The sequence below is a fragment of the Cryptomeria japonica genome, chromosome 6 (genome assembly GCF_030272615.1).
Source record: "Cryptomeria japonica chromosome 6, Sugi_1.0, whole genome shotgun sequence".
NCBI lineage: Eukaryota > Viridiplantae > Streptophyta > Pinopsida > Cupressales > Cupressaceae > Cryptomeria > Cryptomeria japonica.
The window spans coordinates 383782468-383799646 of record NC_081410.1 but is presented as its reverse complement, the minus strand read 5'-3'; positions in this window follow the sequence as shown (position 1 = coordinate 383799646).

The following is a 17179-nucleotide window of genomic DNA, read 5'->3' as shown; positions in this document are numbered from 1 at the left end:
AACCTCCAGCTCTGCTCCCCAAACTTCCAGGCATAGAACTAGGCAGATGACTTGTGATGTGGAGATAAAGACTAAAGACATTCATCTGAAGTAGGAGAAGAAAGACCTGAGAGAAGCCACCAAGGCTATGATGATTCAAGGACGCAGAAGAATCCATAAAAGTTTTTATTTGAAATTTAATCTAGTCTTTGTCTGCTAGTTTCTCGTTGGCTCTGTGTTGTCCTTTTTCCTAGCTGTTGTGTTTTCTACTGGTCTTTTGCAGCTTTTATGTCTTTGTCCTGTTCTCTCTTGGTTCTTTCATTCCTATCTTTTCATTTTGTAAACGGATTTTGGGTCCCTTAAAACCCGATTTTCCTTAATCAAAAACAACATATGTATTTTCTAATCAACTTTATCAATCTTTATCAAAAGTATCATGCCTTAGCAAATGTATACTTCCTACAATAAAAATTATCCCATCAGAGCACATAACCTTTGGCAAGAAAATATGATGGATGTTGATTTCTTTGGTTGTTTAGTATTTTTTTTTTTTCACCTTTTTGTCTTATCCTAACATCAAATTGAGGCTACCTTAATTCTTCTATATCTTCTTGTGTTTTGAAAATAAATGAATGGGACATAGTCATTATTTTCATATGTAATGTTTGTGGGTTGTTCTTGTAACACTGCCATGTAAAATACGTCCCTTGGGTTTGTTGGAATGCCTTCTAGCATATCATTCATCCTTTTCATATAGGGTCATTTATATATTTTGTGCACTAGGACTATCATGCTTTAAGACCAACTTTCTCACTTTGTACGGAAAGGTTATATTATTCTTGGTAGAAATAAGGACACCCTTTTTGTTTGTAGAGACATCATCCATGCAAGGGATACAAAATCATCGTAACTCATACCTTGGTACATAATATCTATTTTATTTATCGAAATAAGGGTTGCTCTTTGTAAGGATTAAGATGCCAGCTATCTTATAAATTCTATGGTATGTTTCCAAAATCCTTGGAAAGTATCCTAAGGCACTTAGGGTGTACTAGGAAAATATTTTTTCAATATTTAATCTCACTATTGTTTGTAATACATTCACAAGGGGTGATGGGTTCCACTAATAGTAGTAAAAAGTGGGTTGTGAACATAATTATTCAATATTATTTTCTTCATATGTAGATGAATAGAACATGATAATTAATGACATGGGAAAAGAGAAAATGAGTGACCTTTGGGGTTTTCCAAGGGGTCACTTGGAAGAGGCGATAAGTGTTTATATGTATTTTGTCATTTTTTTCATTTAATGTAATCTTTATATTCCATGTTTGGGTGTCCCACTTGGAGGGAAATAACTAGAGACAAAATCATTGTCCTTTCACATTTTGTGGAGGAAATCCAAGTGTTGGGGTCATTTGGAATGAATATCCTTCTTTTGACACCTTATTTGGTGGTTTTGGATCTCTTGCCATTCTATATAAACAACACTTTGGATGCAGAAATTAGAGAGGAATATTTGAATGTAGAGTTACTCTGTAGGAATAGGGCCAAGTGGAAGTATAAGGAGGTTTTCATAGGTACATAAGTGCTTTTATATTGAAGGAAAAGAGGAGAATGAAAGTGGATGTATTGTAATCACATTTATTTGTTGATAATGCATACTTGGCCTCTCTTCTTGGAGGATTTTTTTTCCCTACGAGGGTTTTTCCATATGAGTCTTGCAATGCCTCTTGTGTTTGCATTTTGTCATTTCCTTATTTTTATCTAATATCAATATTGCATATGAAACACCTGGATTGTAGGTATGTTTATTTTTTGTATTGGCATCCATGTGGTGCTTCCTGATAATATTCATATTATTTTGATCATGTAGATATCACCACTGATTTTTATATATGGTTATACATGTATATTCAATGATGATTATATATATGATATTATGATGAGATGTTTATATGATGATATTTTGATTATCCTTATGATGATATGTTTACATTATGATAATTTGATGATATATTATGTTACAAACTGTAGCGTCCTAAAATTGCGACACTTGCAATTTCGACCGCATTTGGGTCTTCACGATGGCGACGCAACACTGAACCTGAATGGAGACCCCGAAACTTGTTCACGACACCAAAAACTGCATTTTTCAGCACCCTGGCCTGATCCTCCTTGCACCCTGCTGTCCCGGGAGGTGGGACCAGAGCGCCCAGCGCCCTGGTCCTTCAGGACTAGGGCGCCTAGCGCCCTGGTCCCCCAGGACCATGGTGCCCAGCGCCCTGGTCCCTGGCCCTATTTTGGGCCCGGTCTCCTATGGGGCTTTGGGTCTTTATGTTTGCAATTTGGAAAATAACATTTCCTGGTCGGCCTAAGGTCGGGAAAATCAATCTATCAACCCTAATTGGCAAGTATATAAACTACATTTTCCTCTCTCATTTAGGATGAGGGAAAAAGGCGTGGAAACGATACTCAAACATTCAAGCATTCAAGCATTCAAGCATTCAAACATTCCTTCAAACAATTGATCATTCTAAGTCTCCATTCAAGGCTAGGTGTTGCATTCAAGACAAGGATTCAACCATTGAAGAGGAGATCACATGCTACAACATACAACATACAACAAACAACAACATCTATACCTTCGCATATAAGGATACAAACATCCTTACAACAAGGTACTAGTACTTGTTTTACATTACAGTCATTTACATTTACAGCATTTCTCATTTCTTGGTTAATTCCAAAACCGGGGTTTGACCTAAGGGCAAACCCCTAATCCATAACCCCCCAATCGTCTTCGCTTTTCTGTGTGTAGGTTGTAGGTACGCGGCTGAAATTGAAGATCTGGAATCCTTGTGCAGAGACGAACAGATCCCCCTTCATTTCGCGGATTTTTCGGAGGACCGTGTGCACGCCGGGCGCCATCGTCTCGTCAACTTTTGCTCAAATTTGCAGGACAGGGCCGTCTCGACATTTTACTGCTAATTCTAGGTCCGCAGCTTCATATCATATCCCTATCTCTGTTTATAAGTGAATATTTCCCACTTTACATGCATTCCTAGTTCAATCTTTCTATCTACATTTCTTTACAAAAGAGGGTATCCTTGCTATCACAACCCTTGAAACTCATATAGAATCCAATCTTGCATTGCGTGGGATTGGATCTTGTGGGTTTCAACCCCTCTTTTGAATGTAAAGTCCCTCCTAAGTGAAAACCATCAACCCTAGTGACTCTCCCTTCTCTCTCCTTGGAGTTGGGGAGGGGAGAACAACTAGGGTTCGATTTTTCCGCTTTACACAAACCATATTATCATATGAACCCAATTGGAGAATGATTATATATGTGCTTTGGCTATGTTATAAATGTACATGTATTTGTTATGTTTTATTTAGTGATGCAAGTATAGGGCATTTAATCCACTTGGATCTATACGTCTCAGTGTGCCTATTCTCTCGATGGTGGTTGTAGGAGATAAAACACATTCCATTATTGTACCTAGCCATACCCATCATTCCTAATTTAGATGATTCCCTTGTTATATGTGTTTACACCTTTGCTTGCCATTTGAATAGAATCTAATATGCCCTATTGCATCTTTGTGAAAGACTCATAATGACTATTTGTGCATATTAGATCATTTGTAAATTATTATCATTCTAGTATATATTAATGATGTTTTATTGTCATCATGGAAATTTAATAATTAAATGTGTAATATGTCTTATATGTATTCAAAATGTGGAGAATTTCATGACTTTATCCTATTGAACACACTGTAGGATTGAGAGGGGGGGTGAATCAGTCCACATCAATTCCTTTCAGATCTATATATAAATTAATTTAATGTTATAATTACAAAGAATGAAAGCACAAAGAACATTCAACACTTGAACACCAGATTTACGTGGAAAACCCTATAAGGGAAAAACCAAATTATAAGGTTTTAGGCACAATATGCACCTGATGGACTTGCAATTCTAAGGTGCACAACGTTAGGGAAAGATTAAAAAAAGACTTGTGAAACTAAGCTGCACAATCTCAAGGCAAGATACAAAATTCTACCAACAAACTCACTATCTACTAGAAGACCAGAGTAATAGCTTCAACTAAAACTAGTAGGATCTCCTAATCCTGAAATTGACCTTGAATCTGAGTGTCAAACAACCAATATCATGGCAAACACATCTAATCACAAATACTCTCTCTGGTCATTGTCACTCTGAAGATATAACTATCAAAGCACTTCTCAACCGACTTTTGCACATCACCAACACCAAATCTACTTGAATATTATTCTCATCCACTTCACAATCATGTACACACATACCATACCTCAACACATACAGCCATACATTCTTATATACAATTTTTTTTATCTAAACCCTCAATTAGGTTGGAAAAAAACATAATAAGAAATGTTACATAAATTAGACCATCCAGACCTAAAAAAATAATTCTAGTCCTCTCCAAGAGATAAAAGGGACCTAAGAACATCATAATATTATTCAATTAGATTCCAATTGACCACACACACTACCACAATCTCCAATTTCAATACCAAATGAAATGTGTAGAAATATAATGAAACACATCAACTGGTCAACCCAAAAACATCTTTCAATGCAAGTTACTAAGTGTGAATCACCACATGCCAAGGTGAGATCCATATCAACACTCTAACTCATCCTCCAAAGCTTATCCAAACCAAAAGAGCATAATCCAAACAAGATAGATCAACTTGAACAATTGACACTCAACACAATAGAGCATGGCGAGCACATACCAACATAACTATCTTGTGAAACAAAACTAATACTTGAAAGTTGAATTGGCATGCTAAACAAACCAAATGAACATGTCCTCCAAACCAAAACTCTTGAATCCTCATATCCAAAATCCACCAGGTAATTTCTCGACTAGTCTGATAGGCAACCTTACTGTTAGAAAACAACAACTAACCTTGTCATCTAAGAAATTAAAGGACCGACACACCTGATAGTACATCATTCACAAAACATAAACATTATATCCAAATCTGCACAACATGATCTTCATAATATGGAAGGATGCAAAACATTCTTCCACTAGAACATTTGAATGCATGCAAATGTAATAAATGAAATGTATATAACTTAGCTTATTCAAACAAACACATACAAACTTCAAAGGATAAGTAGCTTGATATGTTGATGATGGGTTGGATGTGGTTGCTCATTAATATAGCATTATGATGGTGTGATCTAGATGATTGAATGATAAAATTGACATCATAAGGATAGAATATGAAGAGATGGTTAAAATGAGAGAAGTGGCCTCCATTTATATATTTTCAAATTTGAAATGGATGGTGGAGATCAAAAGATGATGAAGGGCCAAGATTGAATGTGAGAGGAGAAGACAAGTGGGAGATCCAAGAGTTAGCCATAAAGACATTCCTTGAATTCACACTCCTCAACGACATGAGGAAGAGGGACAAAGGACATTGGGAAGAGGAACAAAGGACATTGGGAAGAGGAACAAGGAACTAAAAATTCCTTGGGAAGGACAAAGGGAATTAAAAATTCCTTAGAAATAGGGAGTCTTGGAAGAATAAAGAATAAAAGGAATTAAAAATTTGTTGGGAAGAGGGGGCATGGGGAGATTCAAGGAATTCAAAATTCCTTGGATGGATAAAAGTGGGTGGCATTTAAGGTTGGGAGGTGAGATTGGAGAGCCATTTATGGCATGTTGTTGACTCGTTCTTAATCTTGGAGATTATGAATGTGCAAATGATTAGTGAAGGGATTATGTGGGATAATGGAAGATTAGGATGTAAGTGGGAAAGTTAGGAGGATGTGACATGAGGAGAGAAAATGAGTGGATGAATTTAATAATAGGAAAAATGGTAAGAGGGTTAATTAGCTTAAATCAATTAATTAAGTAGGTATTAACTAATTGATTTAGTAGGAGGATTTGTAGGACATAATTAAATAAATGTAAATTTATTTAATTAATGGTGAAGGTTGAAATTTAATTAAATAAATGTAAATTTATTTAATTAAAGGTGGTGGGTTAAGATAAATGATTAATTAAATAAAAAATATATGTTTATTTAATTCACTAGAATGGTATAAGGTCAAGTGTGGTTGGGTATGGACAAATTTAGGTGTCTACAACATTAAATGCTTTTTCTTACATATTAAATTTTGTGTACAATAACCTTGTAGTTCCCCTCCCCGATCAAACTCTGGACTAACCTAGTTTGACCACGATTGACCTTATTAATAGCTTGCATGGATGGTTGGAACACTATTCAAAGATGCTTTGGTTCATTATGATGGCTATGTTGGCCGGGTAGTTGAGTGAATGTTGACCTCCTTCTGGATGGTTAGATATAATTTGCATATGCATCATGCATATGTCAGGGGTGTGAGAATCCTACCCTAAATTCATCATAAGAATATCTTTTATTTCTGTTATATACTTATCTTTCGAGATAGAGCCTTGATACATTATGGTCATGAGACTATTTGACACATGATCTTCATGAAAACTAGTGGATATGATGTATTCCACATTATGCTTGATTTCAATACTTATTCTTGGTGATGTTCTAATCTTTTGATGCATTCTTATTTGGTGATAGTTTTATATGATTTCATTGGTTTTGCAATGAGTGTATGATCGCATGAAAATTGTTGGGAAAAGTATTTAAACCATGTTATGGAATCATTTTACCTTTCAGTGCATATTTTGATGCCATGTGTTGACATGCAATTAATTCCTTGTGTGTATACATATGCATAATGTTTTGAACCTACTGATATGTGAAATAATTTGTGCAGGATATTAATCCATGTGACCAGTTACACAGGAGAACTAGGGCCAAGCCTATGTGCAATAGTGAAAACCAAGGTTTGTCTATTTGGAGAGACAATACCTCATTTGTAATGTGTTTTATTTTGTATGAGTAAATTCTTGTGTGTATGTTCAATTATTAATTATTAATTTATTCTTCCTAAAAGGACATGCCCAAGTGTAAATTGTGATGTGTTGTATTTTATGGTATCACTTGACACTTGTTATGTGTTGTGAGTTGGCATATAACATGTCCTTGTGAGGGAAATTATGAAACCCTGTACATTTTCAAATATCCTGTAGTGGTCCCAAAAGATAACTTGGTTAAAGAGCCTTTAGTTTGGTCAAATCAAGTTTGACCCGTAGATAAACTTTAGGTGGGTTTTTGGGGGGTCAAACTAACTCCTATAGTTGTGGTGAAGTCACTTTTGAAGGCTTACTTGATATACCTATGGGTAAGGGACATTTTTAACCTTGTAACCACTCACATGTGATTACCAAGTCACTTCAAAAGTGGGTTTTCCAAGATGGATGAAAATTCAACTTTTTGAAGATTGACCCTTGGTAAGACAACCTTCCATTCAGTGATTGATGCTCTTCCCCACCTTACACTTACCTTTTCAATTTCCTCTTTTAGAAACCATGTAAGAGGATTGGGAAGACCAACCTATGAGCTCTCACCATCATTTTCCAAGGAAGTTGGAAGGTGTGAGGAGAGTTCTACTTAGGAGGAGAAAAACTCTAACTTAGATTTTCTTACCCACTCTCCAATCTTGGAGATCAAGAGTTTTGTAGGATTTGAAAATTTAGAAAGAAAAATTGACTAAGGGAAGTGAAGCTTGTAGCTGGTTGGATTTCTTAATTTTTATTGGGTTGGAAGATCTCCATCACCACGATCCATTTGTAGGAGTGAGGTGGTGCATGGCACCCTTAGAATCTAAATGTGTTTTCTTGTTGTTTTGTTCTAAATCTGCATGTTTTAAAAGGTGTTTATGTGTGAATTATGAGTCTTAATCTATTGTGATTTTGATGTGTTGTTGCATATTTTTCTATTCTTTTCATATGGCTATGTTTATGAGAGTTTAAGACCACACTCACCCTTGGGAGGGTAGAGTAGTCTTAGGGTGAAGGGAGTTTGATAGTCTTAGGGTGTAGAGCTCTCTTCCGGGAAGAGAGGGAAACTTGGATCTAGGATCTTTGCTACATTTTGTTCTTTTATTTCTATAAATTTGGGGGCCATAAGGAGGGTTTGACATTTTTGCCTTTGGGGGTCATAAGGGGTTTTGTTTTGGGGCATGAGAAAATAAGAGAGAGGAAAGAAGAAAAGAAGAGAGAGAGAGAGAGAGAGAGAGAGAGAGAGAGAGAGAGAGAGAGAGAGAGAGAGAGAGAGAGAGAGGTTGTTGTCATAATGAAATTTAATGGTTAATGTCATGGAGGCAATTGTTGCTCATTAATTTTTTTGTAGATCTCCCTTTTGATTTGGTCCACTTTCACCCCTATGTTTCAAGTCATATTTTGACTTTGTGCAAGCTTGGGAAAAAGGGAGTTTTTGTGTTACTTTTCTATGTCTAGAAAACCTAAATTTTATGTGTGAAAGCATGGTTGTAACCTGTTTGGTACCTAGTCCTCCCAAGCTTGGGGGTTGCCTCTTGTAGGCCTAGGTTGGGAGGTGAGCCTCCATGATCACCTATACATAATTTTGTATTGCAGGACTATAGGAAGATGAGTTGCATACTCCTAAGAAAGAGAAGGCAATTCAAAGCTATGTGTAGAAAGAAAAGAGGAGAATGTTTATTGTTATACCCGTCTTAATGATTTTCAGCATGTGTATTATTTCCCCTAAGTCTAAGAGAAAGTTCTAGACTAAGAATGTAACTACCATTTTTCTTGTATTCCTACCTATACTTGCTTCATTATTTAATTGCAGAACTATAATGTGAAGAGAACTACATTTGTTACTCCATTATTCTTATCATTGTGTTAACAAAAAACCTATGTATCAAGAAATGTATTATCCTTACTTTCTATGGTTGTTCAATCATCTATTAGTAAGGAAATATAATAAAGGAAATTAATTTACTCTACTCTCCTTCTAATGTAATCTCCTACTTAAAAGGTAAAACAAGGCTAAGAATGAAAAATTGAAAATAATATCTCTTCTCATTAGTATTAGGTTGCTCTTTTTAGATGATAGCTTAGCAAAAGAGTTTAACGAATCTATAATTTTATTACAAGCATTATTTCAATTCTGTTTGAGACTCTTAGTCTAATTTATTCCAATAGAAAACCTAGTAAGAGGAAAATATTTCCTACAAATATGGTTTATTAAGGGATAGCTAAGTGAACCACATATAAACCTGAATATGCTCCTATGCATTAGTTCTTATTTAAACTAAGATAGAGAGATTTTATTACAAAAAAAAATAGAATGGAGATACATCTCACTTTCCTGTTATCATTTAAAGCATTTTAGTTAAATATCTAAACTAGAAAATCATTATTGCAAAATAAAACATTAGGAAGGAATGAGTTAACCTGTGAATTATAATAGTGATTTGGATTTAAAAAAAAGGGGGCATGAATCTTATTTCAGCATTTGATAATATTAGAAGAGGGAAACATGTAAACAAATCAAAATATCATTTTATGAGAAGTCTAAAATAAACATGGAGGAAGATTTAATCATACTCATAACCTAACTGATTATGGCAACAAATCAGATTTAAAACTCATAAAAGAATAGACAAGAATATGGTTGTTGTTATCATATTTACCAATATGAGTATATACCTATAATAACATATATATATTTCAAAAGAAAAGGGGTTTGATTTTTTTTAAACCCATAACAAACTGAGAATCTGATAAACAAAATAGATTTAAAATTTACACCTATGCTGTCATTTGTAAATATAAATATATATATAAATAGACATATTGAATATCTATATCTAACTATTTAAAAAAAACAAAAAACCCTGTGTGTGCATAGTTGTGTTGATATATATGTATGTATATGTATGTATGTATATGTATATGTATATGTATATGTATATGTATATGTATATGTATATGTATATACATATACATATACATATATGTATATGTATATATGTATATGTATATGTATATATACATATATGCATACATATACATATACATATATACACATATACATATATGTGTGTGTGTGTATGTATAAATGTATATATATATGTATATGTATATGTATATGTATATATGTATATGTTGGTGTAAATAATTATTCATCATGGATATTATTACACCTTACTTAAGTTTACTTAGGATAATGCATCTCATAGTAGTTTGGGTATGAGACACTTGGGTGTTTGTGCCACATTGGGATAGTGTGTGTAGGAGAATTTCCACCTTTTATGTGTGATCTCGTTACTACTCTATCATATCCACTTATTGTGGAGTGATAATTCCACCTTCGGTGGGTGATCCACCTCATGTGGAATATTTTATTGTTTCTCCTACCTACCACACCTATTTCCTACCTACCATTGTTTCTTATTGAGCCACATGTCATGTTTGTGTGCTCACATATCCATATTGCCTTGCCTATATATATAGGCTCATCTACGTTGTATAAACAATGATTGATGATCCAGTTGATGACATTTTGCATCTTGTTAGAATACAGTTTATTCTTATCAGCTATTTTGCTCTCTCTTATTTGTGCTTTCCATTGCCTCTAGATCTTGGCAAAATCTCACATGGTATCAAAGCCACTAGAGTGTCATTGGTTTGAAAATTGAGAGAAATTTGGGGTTTTGCATTTCAGAGCTTTCTATTGCAGGGTATTATTGGAGCTTGTTGGGTCAAATCTGAGGTCACCATTGGATTGAGGAGGTTTGAGAAAGTCAGAATTGCCTTGATGCAGAGCTCTTCTCACACTTAGGGATAGGTCCCAAAAGGTTTTCTTTAGTCCCTCCAAAGGATAACAAGGATCCTACAAAAAAAGGACAATACACCTTAAGGGTTTGAACTACTCTCAACTCTTCAAGACTAGCACCTACTCAACATGAGTAAATGGCTTCAACATCCCCAACACACCTCTCCATGATTATTTCCCTTGGGGGCCTTGGATTTTGTAAATTCATGACACCTAGGAACTATTCCAAACATTGGTTTTAGGCTTTGGAACCAATGCCCTATACTTCCTTTAGAAACCTACCCCCTTGGCTAGTAGCCCTATGCAACGGGTATTTTGCCCTTAACTCCAAATTATTGAACTCAACTTGGAAAAATATTCACCATTCTAGATACCCTTTATGGAGTTACATGTATCCCCAAAAGGTATTGGCAAGATATACAATCTAAGGGTCTAAACCCTTTAGAAGCCGAGAGACCTAATTAGGACTATTAGGCCTAATTTACAAAGCAACTCCAATTTCTAGATTCTCAACCACAAAAACAACTTCATGATCATGTGGGGGATCATAAATAACCTCTAATTATAGGTTTTCATTCCTATAATCCACTGCTATGATATTTTAGGATGATTGCCCTAATTTGTCCAAGGTAGTCACATAGAGATGCCTACCTAGATTTGCATCATATTCTTCACAGCGAATCATCCCCTAAAAAACCCATGAAAAACTTAAATTACACTAACCAATTTTTCATTCCACCAAAGGAAAGAACTTATAGATGGGGGAGATGCAAGATATGGCCATTTTTGGTCAAAACCCTAGTCAAACCTTTGCTTTCCGGGTTACAGTCAGTAAAACAAGGGGTTCTCATTGCTCACAAAAGATAAAGAGCTAAAACCACCACCAAGACAAAGGTGACTCAATCCTCTAACTACTCCATGAAAAAAATTGTCAGAATCAATCCGTACAATGACGTACAACCACAACAAGTTCATAATTTTTGGGAAAAACTCAATTTTATGTCTTATTATGCTTTCAAACTTGAATCACCAACCACCCCTACCTTAGGAATCATGTCCACAAGGTATATATAACTTCTCCAAATGTTTTCCAACTGAATTTTTAAGAGGTTGGAGCCTTTGAGAGGCTTACATCAATTGGAAGTCAAAATGTTGCACTTTTGCTTGCTAAAGTTGCTTTCTTCAAATGTTGCATTTGTTACAAAAGTTGTCAACCAAACCAAGTTTGGGATCCACACAACTTGGATCAACCAAACACCACCTACATGCCCTAAAATCCTCCAAAACATCAAAACAAACATCATCCTACCCCTATTTACCAAATTGTCCAAATTGGCTTATCAGGATGCCTAATTTGGGACATTGGTTTACAAGGTGGGGTCTTTCTTCAAAACATTAAAATGCATAAACAAGAGACATTAAAAATGATCCTATGATCCTAATCCTCATCCTCTGATCCATGAATGGATTGTTGAAGAGGTGCCCCTGCACCATACTCCCCAAGAGAAGAGATCTCGAGCCCACTTGAGATCAGGGTTTGGAGGTTTGCACCATGGTTGGAGATTTGGTTTTTTGTCATCCAAACTGCTTCAGAGTCTGGTTTGCCTTGCCAAGCCACCAAATACTTTGTGTACTCCTTTTTCCATGTTCTCTTTGTGACTCTAGTGTCCAAAACCTTGCTCAATTTTGGTGGATCATGCTTTAGAATATCATCATCTGCTACAACTTGCATTGGTTCCTCCTCTTCATTACCATTGCCTTTGTAAGGTGTTAGATCACATACATTGAAAATGGGTGATAATCCAAGATCAGGAGGAAGTTTGACTTCATAAGCATTCTGCCAATACTTCTTTACAATCTGACATGGTTCAATCTTCCTCTGCATGAGCTTTGTGTGTTTGCCTTTTGGGAGTCTCTCCTTCAAATGCACCCATACTAAGTCCCCAACATCAAACTGCACATCCCTCTTTTTCTTGTCAACATGAGCCTTGTACTTCTCTATAGATTGTTGAAGATGAGACTTCACTTGATCATGTACCTCCTTGATGGCCAAGGCAAAATCTTCACCACCTGCACTATTGGAATCTTCTTTAGGTAAATCCCTCAACTCTAACACATCGCTTGGGTGGATGCCATACACAATTTGGAAAGGAGATTTCCTAGTGCTTCTATTTATGGTGTCATTATATGATAACTCTGCCTGTGATAGTATGTTGTCCCATTTTTCTCCATGTTGTCTTGTCAAGCATCTTAGTAGGTTCCCCAAGGACCTATTGACAACTTCAGTTTGTCCATCCGTTTGGGGATGGTAGGCTGATGAGAAAGCTAGGTTGGTTCCCAACTTCTTCCATAGGGTCCTCCAAAAATGCCCTATGAACTTCACATCCCTATCTGAGACTATGTTTAGGGGTAGCCCATGTGTCCTGACTATCTCTTTGAAAAACAAGTCTGTAACATATGAGGCATCACAAGAGGTTTTGCATGGCAAGAAATGAGCCATTTTGCTAAATATGTCCACCATACAAAGACACTGTCATACCCCTTCCTTGTCCTAGACAGACCCAACACAAAATCCATGCTTATGCTTTCCCATGGCCTAGAAGCAATGGGTAAAGGTTGGTACAAGCCTGCATTGGTGGATTTCCCTTTGGCTTTTTGATAGGTCACACATGTTTCTACAAACCTCCTAACATCTTCCTGCAACTTAGGCCAATAGTAGTGTCTTTTCACAATGTCAAGTGTCTTGTCAAGGCCAAAATGACCTACCATTTCTCCACAATGTTTCTCCCTAATAATATTCAGTCTCATTGAACACTTAGGTATGCATAATTGTCCACCCTTGAATAGCAATCCCTCTTGGATCAAAAACTCAGAAAATTCAACATGATACCTCTCACCAAAAGATTCACATACCTTGTAGATCTCTCCAAAATCTTCATCAGCATCATACATGTTCTTCAAGGAGTCAATGCCAACACTTTCCATCTTAATTTGGTTGATGGTTAAGACCCTCCTGCTTAAGGCATCTGCAACTTTGTTCTTGACCCCCTTTTTGTTCTTGAGGTTGAAGGTGAAGTCTTGTAGGGTCTCTACCCACTTCATGTGCCTATGATTTAACTTCTCTTGACTATTTATGAAACTTAGAGCCTGGTTATCAGTGAAAACTATGAACTCTTTTAGCAATAAGTAGTGCCTCCACTTCTTTAATGACTAGACTAAAGCATACATCTCCAAATCATAGGATGAATATCTCCTCTAGGCATTATTTAATTTTTCACTAAAAAAGGCAATTGGCCTTCCCTCCTGACTGAGTATTGCCCCAATATCCATGTAGCTTACATCACATTCCACCTGAAATATCTTGTTGAAGTCTGGTAGGGCAAGGGCTAGTTGTTCTGCAACTTTCTTTTTCAAATTCTGAAATGAGTCATCTTCCTCCTTGGTCCAAATGAACCTTCACTTTTGTCCTCCTTTTATGGTGTCAAGCATTGGTGCACAAACATGACTGAATCTCCTTATAGACTTCCTATAAAAGTTTGCTAAGCCATGGAAACTTTGGACATCATTCATGGTTTTAGGTGTTGGCCAAGATAGTATAGCACTTACCTTCTCCTAGTCCATTTTCAACTCACCTTGTGAGATTACAAAGCCCAAGTAAATGATCTCCTCCTGCATGAACAAACACTTATCCAAGTTTATCATTAGTTTCTCTTCATACAACCTTTTGAGGACCATATCTACATGTTTGAGGTGCTCTTCCCTTGTGTGGCTAAAGATCAAGATATCATCTAGGTACACTATTACAAACTTGCCTATGAACTCCACCAAGACCTCATTCATCAACCTCATGAAGGTACTAGGGGAATTGGACAACCCAAATGGCATGACTCTCCACTAATACAACCCCTCATTTATCTTAAAATTTGTTTTCCATTCATCCCCTGGCCTTATTTTAATTTGATGGTATCCACTTTTTAGATCAATTTTGGTGAAATATTTTGCACCCCCCAAGCAATCAAGTAAATCCTCTATCCTAGGGACTGGGAACCTATACCTTATGGTTATCTTGTTGATGGCCCTTGACAGTGCAAAGCCTCCAAGTTCCTTCTTTCTTGGGTGCAAGGATAGTAGGTACTGCACATGGGCTTAGACTTTTGCCAATTAACCCTGATACTAGCCACTCCTCAATTTGTCTTGCCATCTCCGCATTCTGGTCTAGAGTAAGCTTGCATGCTACTTTATTTGGTAGGGTAGTTCCAGGGATCAGATCTATGCAATGACTAATGTCTCTTACCGGTGGTAGGGACCTTGGCATTCCATCTGAGATGATGCCTTTGTACTTGTCAATTAATTGTTTGACTGCAGGGTCTATGTGCCTATGTCCTTCTTCTTTCCCCTCTGCAAACTGCTCCTTCTTTGTCACCTTGGAACTGGGAATGAGGGCATAGCAAACTACATCTTTTTCTGCAATCTCCTTCATGAACTGCTTTCCTTTTGCCAACAACACTTTCACATCTTTCCCCTTTGGTTCCATCTCATTCTCCATTAGAGGTAAGAGTTCTATCACCTTACCATCTTTGGTGATTGAATAGGTGTTTCTAACCCCATCATGATGAGCCTTCAAATCAAACTGCCATGGTCTCCCAAATAGGAGATGACATGCATCCATCTTGGCTACATCAAATAGCAACCTATCCATATAAGATTCAATCTGAAACTCTATCCAACCCTGCTCTTCTACCACTACTTGCTGACCTTGGGTGAGCCATGAGATCTTGTAGGGGTAAGGATGTGGAAACCTTCTCAGCTTATGCTTCTCTACCATTTCAAGTGACACAAAATTCTCAGTAGACCCAGAGTCTATCAGGACCTTGCATACCTTTCCTCCTGCCCTGCAGGTGGTCTTGAAAAGAGACTTTCTTTGTGGGGGCTCCTTATAAGGTACCTTCATGGTGGTCACTCCTCTCCTCATCATCAGAGCCTCTCCTCTTTTAGGGTAGCCATAGCTATCAGGAGCATTGACACTTTGATAGGTGTTTGCACTTGCCACACTTTGGCAATCAAATTCCTGCACCAAGTTGCTCCTCCTTTCTCCCATGGAGCTTGTAGCCTTCTTCAAACACCTATTGGCCATGTGCCCCTCTTGGTTGCAATTGTAACATCTAGGAGGTCCTCTACTTTGTAATCTTCCTCTAGAGGATGGTCTTCTGCCCCTAAAGTTCCCTCTTTGATTGTAGCCTCCTCCTTGGTTGTAACTACTCTCTCCTCTGGTGCCTTCTTGACTAGACTCACCTTGGTATCCAAAACCACTTCCTTTGCCTCTGAAAGGGCTTCTTCCCCCTCTTTGTTGTCTCCCTTTGCCTTTGCTATTTTTTTCCTGCCTTCTCTTTAGCTTCTCTTCCACCTTAAGTGCCAACTGAAAACATTTTTGGACTGTCTCCAGGGTGTGGAGATTCAAATCTTCTTGGATGGAAAATCTCAGTCCATTGATATATCTCACCACTTTTCATCCTCACTCTCCTTTACCTTGGTCTTCACACACAACTTCATGAATTCCTCTATGTAGGAACTCACATCCATCTCCTTCTGCTTCAAGTTTTGTCTCCTCTTGTGCAATTGGACATTATAGTCCATAGGAACATAGGCTTCCTTCACCAAAGCCATCATCTTCTTCCAAGTAGCAACTCTTCTCTTCCCCTCTTTCACCCTCTCATCTTGGATGAAAGTCCACCAAGTCAGTGCAGCCCCTTTCATTTTGGATTGGGCCATTTTCACCCTTTGGTGCTCTGGAATGTCTTCACTCTCAAAGAAATTGTCCAAGGAGTCTATCCACTCCATCACTATATCAGGTTCCATCTTACCTGCAAACACTAGAAAATCCAACTTCACATCCATTTTTCTCCTTTCCATGGACTTGAGGACACTCATCAGGGGTCTCTGGTCTACAAGAACCTCTATTTTTTCTTGCCTAGGGATCTCCTCTTCATCCCCTTCTTCAACTACTCCAGAGTCTCTCTCTCCCCTCTCCACTTTGCCCTTCAACTAGTCCATTTCATTTCTCAAGGCCTGATTCTCATCCCTGACTACTCTACTCTCTACCATTTGCTTCTTCACCAAGACAACCAACTCAACATTGGTCATCTTTAATGGGAGATCTTGGGATCCCTCTTCCTCTGACATCTTATCTTCTTCTTTGGTCCAAAGGACACTCCTAAGATCTGATACCACTTGATGCAGATCCCTTCTCACACCTAGGGATAGGTCCCGAAAGGTTTGATTTTAACCCTCCAAAGGATAACAAAGATCCTACAAAAAAGGACTCTACACCTTAAGGGTTTGAACTACTCTCAACTCTTCAAGACTAGCACCTACTCAACATGAGTAAATGGCTTAAACGTCCCCAACATACCTCTCCATTACTCTTTCTCTTTGGGGCC